Genomic DNA, 8,192 nt, shown 5'->3' with positions numbered 1-8,192 from the left:
GCACCACGGGTGGCACGCTAGCGTCCCACCTAGCCCATAGAGGTTAAACAGTGTTAGTTTAACTTCTATCGGCTAGGTGGGACGCTAGCGGGACACAGCCAGTGAAATATCAGGGCGGCAAATTGAAAAACAACAAAATGTCATAATTCAACTTTCTCAAAGATACAACTATTTTACACCATTTTAAAGATAAACTTCTCGTTAATCTAACCACATTGTCCGATTTCAAAAAGGCTTTACAGCGAAAGCAAAACATTAGATTATGTTAGGAGAGTACATAGACAAAAATAATCAGACAGCCATTTTCCAAGCAAGGACATGTGTCAAAAAACCCCAAAACACAGCTAAATGAAGCACTAACCTTTGACGATCTTCATCAGATGACACTCCTAGGACATTATGTTACACAATACATGAATGTTTTGTTCGATAAAGTTCATATTTATATCCAAAAACAGCATTTTACATTGGCGCATGATGTTCAGAAAATGTATTCCCACCAAAACGCCCGGTGAATGTGCACATCAATTTACAAAAATACTCATCATAAACGTTGACAAAATATATAACAATTATTTAATAAAGAATTATAGATGGACTACCCCTGGATGCAACCGCTGTGTCAGATTTTATAATAGCTTTACGGAGAAAGCACATTTTTCTATATTCTGAGTACATAGCTCAGCCATCACGGTGAGCTATTCAGACACCCGCCAAGTTCGTCGCAACCTAAACTCTGAATTAGTATTAGAAATATTCTCTTACCTTTGCTGATCTTTGTCAGAATGCACTCCCAGGACTGCTACTTCCACAAGAAATTTTGTTTTTGTTTGAAATAATCCATATTTATGTACAAATACCTCCGTTTTGTTCATGCGTACAGATCACTTATCCAAAGGCATAACGCACGAGCGCGGAACGAGAGACGAAAAGTCAAAATGTACCATTACCGTACTTAGAAGCATGTCAAACGCTGTTTAAAATCAATCTTTATGGTATTTTTAACGTAAAATTGCGATATTATTCCAACCGGACAATAGCTATGCATATTCTAGTTTCTGGGTGTAACGGCTGTCGGGAGAGAGAGTAGACCAAGGCGCAGTGGAGTTAGTGTTCATCATGATTATAATTTAATAAAGAACACTACACAAAACAAAACGAGAAAACTGACAGCCAAACGGTCCTGTCAGGTGCAAAACACTCAACAGAAACAATTACCCACAAAACCCAAAGGAAAAACATGCTCCTTATGTGTGACTCCCAATGAGCAACAACGAACTTCAGCTGTGCCTGATTGGGAGCCAAACATGGCCCAAAACAAAGAAATATAAAAAACCTAGAAAACGAACATAGAACGCCCACCCAATGTAACACCCTGGCCTAACCAAAATAAAGAACAAAAAACCCCTCTCTATGGCCAGGGCGTTACACTGGGCCAGAGTAGTAACCTGTTTAAATTGGGTACGTTTTTCATCCGGCCGTGAAAATACTGCCCCCTAGCCCAGACAGGTTAACACTATTTGAGACGGTCACATATTGTTTCTAAGAAAGTCTTACATTTAACAGAGAGGGTGTTAATCTCTTACATCTAGGTGTTCCGCTAGCGGAACACCACGACAACAACACAGAACGTGAGACACAAAATGAATTATTATAACTATTTTAACTTTCATAAAATCACAAGTGCAATACACCAAATTAAAGCTATACCTCTTGGTAATCTAGCCCCAGTGTCATATTTAAAAAATACTTTTCTGCGAAAGCAAACCATGCATTATCGCTCAGTAGACAAAACATTAAGTACAGCTACTAACGATGTATATTAGTCACAAAAGTCACAAATACCAATGAAATTCATGAATTACCTTTGAAAATCTTCTTCTTTGGCAATACAGAAGGTCATGACGAAACAATAAATGGTTGTTTTGTTCGATAAAATCTATTTTTATAGCCTAACACGAAACATTTTGTAAACGGCTTCTGTAGTGAATTCGGTGTCCTTCAACTTTTGGACGTAACTTCTCGCTCTAAACTTGTGTTTATCGAGTCATGGTTGGCTTCATTGCAATACTATGTTTGTTAGTAGCACAGCCAAACATGCTTGTTCTTTCCCGGGACCTATTGACCGATAGGTACTCATTTGAACACACCAACCTCCGACCTCATTGCGCACCAATGATATGGCCAGTGCTTCATTGATTGACTGTATTTCGGCCCAATGACCACTGATCGTCTTGAAATCTAGCTTGGTAGATAGCCAATGAGCTGAGGTAAACGGCAATGTGGGATGATTGGAACCAGGAAGATGATCCTACGTCTAAAACTCACGCGTAAAGACAAGACAACCATTCGCCATTGAAATTTCAACTGGAGTAGCCATGTTGTTTACGCGCAGGATTTTCGTTTATTAGTATTGTTTTTACCTTAGTTATGGCAGCCAAATCAGGGAAATCGAAGGCTAAATTGAATTATAGAGATGTTAGAGAGATTATAGAGGAAATAGATCGGGAAAGTGATAGTGAATTATATACATTTGATTCGGATAGTGTTCACTCTGTGGATTCGAAAACTGAGGACATGTTCATTCATGGAGAAGATGCAATATTAGACCTGTGAGTACCGTTATTTGAAATTAATAATATAAGATATTATTCATTTGAGTTTTATCGTTTTATATAAACAATATTTTGGAAATGCAATTGACCTTAGTGAATGGTTCCCTGCTCCTATATAGAATCTGTGTCGGTGTGTCTGTGTATGTTAGCAAGTTTATTTACATTGTATATTATCAAAACAATATTTTGGAAACGCAATTGACCTTATTGAATGGTTCCCTGCTCCTATATAGAATCTGTGTCTGTGTGTCTGTATATGTTAGCAAGTTTATTTACATTGTATATTATCAAAACAATATTTTGGAAATGCAATTGACCTTAGTGAATGGTTCTGTGTGTGTCATTATTTCACAGTGATAGTGACTCTGACTGGGAGCCCCCCTCTGACTGCCCATCCCCCACTGAAGCTGGTCCTTCCAGGAGGAACCCTGCTGTCTCTGGCACCACACATAACCCCACCGGCCATCTAGAGGTGTGAAGTCCGGGACAAAGAAACGGAGGAGGGGAGGTGTGGAACCTGCTGGCAGAGAGGAGGAGGGGTGCTGGCACTCTGTGCAAGAGGAGGATGTGGCCCCACCTCCTCCATTGTTCAGACCAAAAAGGCCACCAGGACCTCAGCTAGACATGACCTCTAAGTACAGCCCCATGCAACTTTTCCAGCTTTTTTTCACCACCTCAGTTGTTGATTCCCTGATCTTTAATACGAACAAGTATGGTGCAAAGAAGCAGGACGGCAAGAAAGAGGCTTGGAAGCACATTTCCGTGGCACACATGTTCAGCTACTTTTCCATAGTAATTTACATGGGTATTGTAAAGCTGAAGACTCTCAAAGACTACTGGAAAACTGCACCCCTTTATAACCTGCCTTTCCCCAGCACTGTCATTTCATGTAAAAGGTTCCTGACCATCTCACAGGCGCTTCACATCAGTGACCCTCAAGTTGATGAGGAGAACGAGAAGAAGCGAGGCACAGCAGGGTTTGATAGGCTCTGCAAGATCAAACCTCTCTACCAGAGTATGGTTGAGGCCTGCAAGACCTATTTTCAGCCCGCCCAGAACCTGTCCATCGATGAGAGGATGGTAGCCTCAAAGGCCAGAATTGGACTAAAACAGTACATGCGTAACAAGCCGACCAAGTGGGGTTACAAACTGTTTGTTTTAGCCGATTCTGCGTGTGCGTACACGTGCAATTTTTTGGTCTACGAGGGGAAGAGCAGTTCTGCGACCGGTAAGGGGCTTAGCTATGACTCTGTCATGGAGTTGCTAGATTTTCAGCTCCTGGGGAAGGGCTACAAATTGTTTGTGGACAATTTTTACACAAGTAAATTAAAATAAAATCAACTCAACTTTCCAAATTTTTAAGCATAAAGATTTAGCTCCTGTTATAAAGGCTGTACTCCTCCAACCTCTCTGGCAGAGAAGTTACTGTATGTTTAAATGTACTTTTAACCTGTTGGGGGTAGGGGGCAGTATTTGCACGGCCGGATAAAAAACGTACCCGATTTAATCTGGTTATTAGAACTGCCCAGAAACTAGAATATGCATATAATTGTTTGATTTGGATAAAAAACACCCTACAGTTTCTAAAACTGTTTGAATGGTGTCTGTGAGTATAACAGAACTCATATGGCAGGCAAAAACCTGAGAAGATTCCTTACAGGAAGTGCCCTCTCTGACCATTTCTTGGCCTTCTACAGTCTCTTTATTGAAAACTGAGGATCTCTGCTGTAACGTGACACTTCCTACGGCTCCCATAGGCTCTCAGAAGGCGGCAGAACGTTGAATGATGACTTTGCAGGCCATGGCTGAAAAACAGTAGCGCATTTGGTAAGTGGTCGATCAGAGAACAATGAGACTGGCGCGCGAGCGCACGAGAAGAGTCCATTTTCGATTTTTTGTCTTTGAACGAAAACAGGGTTTCCCGGTCGGAATATTATCGCTTTTTTACGAGAAAAATCGCATAAAAATTGATTTTAAACAGCGTTTGACATGCTTCGAAGTACGGTAATGGAATATTTCGATTTTTTTTGTCACGATACGCGCCGGCGCGTCACCCTTCGTTACCCTTCGGATAGTGTCTTGAACGCACGAACAAAACAGAGGATATTTGAACATAACTATGGATTATTTTGAACCAAACCAACATTTGTTATTGAAGTAGAAGTCCTGGGAGTGCATTCTGATGAAGAACAGCAATGGTAATCCAATTTTTCTTATAGTAAATCTGAGTCTGGTGAGTGCCAAACTTGGTGGGTGTCAAAATAGCTAGCCCGTGATGGCGAGCTATCTACTCAGAATATTGCAAAATGTGCTTTTGCCGAAAAGCTATTTTAAAATCGGACATAGCGATTGCATAAAGGAGTTCTGTATCTATAATTCTTAAAATAATTGTTATGTTTTTTGTGAACATTTATCGTGAGTAATTTAGTAAATTCACCGGAAGTTTGCGGTGGGTATGCTAGTTCTGAACGTCACATGCTAATGTAAAAAGCTGGTTTTTGATATAAATATGAACTTGATTGAACAAAACATGCATGTATTGTATAACATAATGTCCTAGGAGTGTCATCTGATGAAGATCATCAACGGTTAGTGCTGCATTTAGCTGTGGTTTGGGTTTATGTGACATTATATGCTAGCTTGAAAAATGGGTGTCTGATTATTTCTGGCTGGGTACTCTGCTGACATAATCTAATGTTTTGCTTTCATTGTAAAGCCTTTTTGAAATCGGACAGTGTGGTTAGATTAACCCTTTCACGTGTGAGTTCCAAATATCTCTAACGGTTGCCACAGCGTGAGTTTTTTTGTGCACGTGATGTTAGAATGTTCTCTCCATTCCAGAATGTGATTGTTACGTAACAGTGCATTTAATCCGCGCTGCCCTCAAACCAAAGCACGCAGACTGTTTTTATTTATAGGCTGTTTCAACTTCAATTTCAAATGATTTTCTAACAAGTTTTTATTTTCTAAGAACAGTTTGAATTTAGGTGTGTTCCGCCTCCTCATTCATTCACATTCACATTCATTTACTTTTGCGGACAATTTAATTTTTGGGACATTTCTGACCCGGACAAAATTCCCCAAGCACTTTCCAATTGTTTGTGCAGTTCAAGTCTGCAGACATTTGCTAATCTCCCGTCAGAACAGGATCTGCACACGTGTTCACATTTTCCATCTGTTGCCCTCATTGTTTTCGTTACTAATAATAACTTTGGAAATGTGTGCGTTTCTATCAAAGTAAGTGCAATATTACATTGTAATACTTTATGTATGTCGTTTCTATTGTAGCGTACTGTATGTATGGAGCATAATAGATTTGTGTATATTCTTTATAACCGCGGACACGTGAGGTAACGTTACTCATTTTATAACCTTTATGTTATATTCAATCGTGCTTAGGTAGCTAGCTACATTTTTCTATCAGCTCTGTAAAACAATGCTAGTTGCATCGGAGAAGTATTAGCTTGTGTTGTATTTTGAAGCTACATGGCCTTATGACTCCCTAGTGGCGCAGCACGGGGTCAAAGGCACAGCACGGTTTTTTTTTCTTCCGTACTGGCCCCCTGTGGGAATCGAACCCACAACCCTGGCGTTGCAAACACCATTGCAAACACCATGCTCTACCAATTGAGCCACAGGGAGGCCCACCTTCATGGTGTTATATTCAATCGTGCTTAGGTAGCTAGCTACATTCTTCTATTAGCTCTGTAAAACAATGCTAGTTGCGTCGGAGAAGTATTAGCTTGTGTTGTATTTTGAAGCTACATGGCCTTATGACTCCCTAGTGGCGCAGCGCTCAAAGGCACTGCATCTCAGTGCTAGAGGCATCACTACAGACACCCTGGTTCAAATCCAGGCTGTATCACAACTGGCTGTGATTGGGAGTCCCATAGGGCAGCGCACAATTGGCCCAGCGTTGTCCGAGTTTGGCCGGTGTAGGCCATCATAGGTAAATAATAATTTGCTGTTAAATGACTTGCCTAGTTAAATAAAATAAAACATATGACCATGGTTTGTTTATTTGGTCTATTCAGCATGGCTCTGTTCTGCCCTGCCTTGCCCCCTTGTGGAGCTCAAAAGTTAGTTTCTTACTGTTATAACTCAAATCTGTGATTTTGTCAATGCAATAAACTATTTTTATAGCTGTGTTTATTATGTTATTTGTAATATTGTTTTATTGCTATATCCTTATATTGTATTCTAATTAATAATTCCTCTTTATTCTGTACTTTCAGAAACCACAAACAGTATTTGCCAATATCATAACTGGACATCTTTCGAGCTGAAGATTGAGGACAGCTTTTGTATGCTAACGTTCTCTCCTTAACAGTTTTACTGGATGGAAACACAGCAAGAAAACACATAGGCCAATATGTAATAGTCGTCTATTTTATTGAAGTATTGGTAGTTGGTTCAACAACAACTTGTTTTACTAGAGGACAAAAAATTGAATATGCATAACCCATATTTAATATTCATGCAGTGACTGAACAACAACTGCATTTCCACCCCCACCTCTAAAGGCATAGTATCATGGCAGGTCACCTGTCAAGTCACCTGTCAGGTCAGTCAGTCACTTATTGCTGCAGATGTGCTCAATAATGCTTGAGCATGTGATACTCCTCAAAGCATGGTGAAATACATAGAGGTGTATCACAAGCTAAACACATGTATTTTGTCATCTTCCTCTGCTTACTTCTCCTGGCGCCAGACAGGCAGACTTTGCAGTGCCTCCGTGTGCGACTACCTTGAGCAGCAGTTTGAGGGACTTTGCAGGGAAAATGCCGTGCAGTGAGGCGTAGGGGATTGTCTAAAGCAGGGCGACCCCCAGTGGAGGGTGCTCCTCCAACAGCTCTCTCATGAGGTTCTCTCTGTATTTTTGGTAGGTAATTACTTTACCTATGAGGGAGTGGGGAGGATGAGGAAAGTTAGAGGATGATGAGGCAGTGGGTAGGTTGGTGAGATATTGTCACTGTAATTGCATAATGGATTTGTATGTGAACTGTACATCCAATTACAAAAATACCTTGTTCAGTAATCATCTCACCTGTTAGTTGGCGGTGAACTATGCTGCCGTTGAGGACAGCAGTGTCGATCAGCTGGAAAAATATCTTCTTATACCACTTGGTCTTTTTCCGAGTGCATTCCACAAAGCTGTTTATCATGTCCGCCTTATCCACGGCCCCCATTTTGAGGTTATAGTCTAGCACACAATCTGGTTTTATCTTTCTCTCTCCCGTCAGGTGGTCCACCTTCCCTGTGGCCGACATGGTTGCTGTATGGACAGTGGAGAGGACATGGACGTCTCTTTTGTCATGCCACTTTACTGCCAGCTGTTGACCGTTCTCCTGGAACTCCACCTCCCCTCTCTGCATCTTCCTGCATCCGAATGCCGGCATCCCCTTCCTGTCTCCACCTGACTGTGCCACAGGCCCCTGTGCTGTTGGAGAGCAGATGCTGGAAGAGTGTGGGACTGCTGTACCAATTGTCCACGTACAAAGTGTGTCCCTTGCCGAGATGAGGAGCCAGCATGGTCATCACCACGGACCCAGACACCCCAAGCCCCTCATAATGTTT

The 8,192-nt window shown here is 41.2% G+C and overlaps 1 long non-coding RNA gene across 2 annotated transcripts; it reads left to right on the top strand.

Moving 5' to 3' along the window:
- The first annotated feature begins 6,522 nt into the window (after positions 1 to 6,522).
- Positions 6,523 to 7,744, top strand: LOC106581634 (uncharacterized). Of its 2 annotated transcripts, none has more exons than XR_006758114.1 (3): positions 6,523 to 6,564; positions 6,851 to 6,989; positions 7,099 to 7,736. It is a non-coding gene; the product is annotated as an uncharacterized lncRNA (long non-coding RNA). The 2 variants fall into 2 exon arrangements; XR_006758113.1 differs by lacking the exon at positions 6,523 to 6,564 and having other exon boundaries at positions 6,588 to 6,989; positions 7,099 to 7,179; positions 7,331 to 7,744.
- Positions 7,745 to 8,192: the final 448 nt, after the last annotated feature.

Source organism: Salmo salar, chromosome ssa12 (genome assembly GCF_905237065.1).
Source record: "Salmo salar chromosome ssa12, Ssal_v3.1, whole genome shotgun sequence".
Taxonomy (NCBI): Eukaryota; Metazoa; Chordata; class Actinopteri; order Salmoniformes; family Salmonidae; genus Salmo; species Salmo salar.
The sequence above is the reverse complement of the archived record's forward strand: the minus strand, read 5'-3'. Positions and strand labels throughout refer to the sequence as shown.